Source organism: Gavialis gangeticus, unplaced genomic scaffold, assembly GCF_001723915.1.
Source record: "Gavialis gangeticus isolate Ggan-Ray unplaced genomic scaffold, GavGan_comp1, whole genome shotgun sequence".
NCBI classification, from domain to species: Eukaryota; Metazoa; Chordata; order Crocodylia; family Gavialidae; genus Gavialis; species Gavialis gangeticus.
This window is the reverse complement of record NW_017728998.1, coordinates 39,817,917-39,820,667: the sequence shown is the minus strand read 5'-3', so window position 1 is coordinate 39,820,667 and position 2,751 is coordinate 39,817,917.

Genomic DNA, 2,751 nt, shown 5'->3' with positions numbered 1-2,751 from the left:
GTTTAGCCTGAAAAAGATAAGCGTGGAGATAGTACAGGACTGTCATTTCTGTAATTAAAAATGAAATTCGTATGGCACAAATGTTATCTTGGGGTTGGGTTAGTTGCATTCTCACACTTTATTATATGCAGTATGGGACTGTATTATTAGTTCATGTGTGCATGTGTAATTATTACTTACTACTCCATCTATTGACCACCCCCCCATCAAGTTACTAAGTACTGTACATTGATCTAATGTCCCTGAATGTCTGTGTGTACCCATAGACTTGAATTTTGAGTCCTGAGCAGGCAAAACAATTCTGGCTGCAGTATCATTACAACCTTTTTTTAGTTTTTTGCTTGCTTCTGCCACATGCTAGCACAAGCTTCTATATATAGCTGTCATAACCTAAATGCTTTCTTTATTGCATGGGATGTCCCTCTTTCAGAACACTACATCTTCATCGTTCTCCTGTACTTCTTTCTAGTCCTGCTGCTTTGACTGTAATATGTCCATGAGGCAGATTCCCAAGCTTTTGGAGTAGTAGTCTCATGGGCTTGGGAGCACCAGTGAACTGCTGAAATGTGGAACTCACTGCTCTGTAGGACCTTGAGAAGAACAAAAAACCCCCAAACCAATACAAATACCTAACACTGAGGTATCTTAAGGGCATCTGTTTTACTATTCTAATATTGGAATGTAGGAAGTTGTCACAGTCTTGTTTCCTATAGGAATGTGCTTCATTTATTGTAACTTACACAACTGTTCTTAAGACAGTCTTCACTTGGGCTGGAAATGTCTTAACATCTATCAATTTTTCATTGACTTGAAAAATAGAGAATGAACTTTAATGACATTGCCTGAAAAAGTGTTCTTGAATTTGCTGTTGGAACTGTAATTGGGCGGGGGAGGAGCAGCAGCAGGTGGGTGGGGGCACATTTTAGATCCAATAGTTCTGATTCTAGGTTTATTTATAGCCACTCTTTCTCTCTCAATTTTTAATTCTTCATAAACTTCTATTAATTTAAAAATAGAAACTCATAGCCTTTGGATTGCTTCTAAGAGTCTGTACTAGACAGCAGAAAAACATTAAATCTGTTTTCTTGATGGTTTGAACTGTTTTGCGAATATAGTTTTCAAAAGCAATGGTGATATTGACCCAGTGCCAGTACCATGGTTTCTAGAAGGGCCTCAGTAATGAAGTTGCTTAGCTATAAAAATCTTTTAAAGGGGAGAGAAATCCAAGGTAGAATAAAACAATGTACACTTTTCTTTCTTTTAGAAAGCGTAAATATTTATCAATTTAAGAAAAGAGAACATTACATCTGTGCCAAACACAACAGATAATTGTTTTCTGTTCAAATATAGGCCCTTCTCTTTAACTAGGTAGTACAGCAGTTACTCCTATCTTTATAATGAATGCATAGCTACACCCAACAGTATTGTAGACAAAATATCAACGGCTCTTAGCTTCCTGTTTTTTTGTTAGATGTATTTTCAGTTTTGTCATTGTAGTTGTATGTTTTTAATGTAGGGTTTGAAAGAAGTTATTAGGTTGACTCATGGCCCCAGCCATCTACCCCATGCATGGGTGCCTGCTGCTTTGCGGGGAGGGGTCTCTCAGCAGCCAATCACTGACCCCATAAGTGCTGGTGGCAAACCAGAAGTGCCACCAGCAATACTGGAAGTGCTGTTGGTGCTTCTTGCGGGGGAGGCACCAGCTGGCACTCCCCACTCCCTGGCCAGTGAGAGCCAATTTCGGGGAGGGGGGGGGCACATGCTCCCCTGTACCACTCCTACATGTTGCCTATGACCTCACACTTCTGTGGAGCAAGGCAAACCCTGAACATCTTGTGCTCTGGCACAGGAGCTAGTTTTCTGTTTGTGCAGTTGGTGAACATCTTAGAATACAAACTTCCCTATGTACTGCTGATGAGATGATTCAGTTTTGATTTCATACAGCTATCTGGATGGACAAGAAGATTATTTGGTCTTTGACTACACTTTCTTTGGCCTTTCCATTAACAATGGCAACAACATTGCCAATCATGGCACTCATTGAGATGTGAACTCTTGTCTACTGTTAAGTATATCAGCACTTCTATCTCAATTAATCACATCAAACTACTGGTTTCTTTTGACCTGGATTAGGATTTGTCACTCTTTTATGCAGTTTTCTCTTTAAGTAGCCCAGGTTCCTATCAGTCCTTCAATTTTGAAATATTTTGTGATGACTGTAGCAGAGGGCTCTCTGTTCCTTTTGAGATGAAAGCAGCCCAGCGAGGGAGCACTGCAGGATAAGCAGGGTGCAGCAGCTGCAGGTTGCTGGGGCAACAGGCCAATGAGGCAATTAGTAGGCACCTCTAGGCAGCCAGCTGATGGGAATTTGGCAGGGCTCTGGGAGCATATAAGGCTGAGGCTTGGGCTGGCAAAGTAGTCTCTTCCTGGCAACTGCAGGGGAAGGATCTCTTGCCTAGGGATGCTAGGCTTGAGAGTTTGCAAGGAGCCTGAGCTGGGAGGTACACTCTATTAGTGAGGCAAAGTTTTCCATCTTAAAGTGGCAGGGCTACTTCCACTTCATTATGTTTATAGCCTTGGGGGCTTATATTTCTGTTGTGTTTACATTGGTGGGACTGTAAGGAGCTGTTTACAGAGGTCCTATTGGTGCGTGAAGGGCATATGCTTGTCTTGAGCCCTGCCAGGGAAGGCTCAAGGCTTCATAGAATCATTAGAAGTAGGGTCAGAAGGGACCTTGTAGATTTTCAAGTC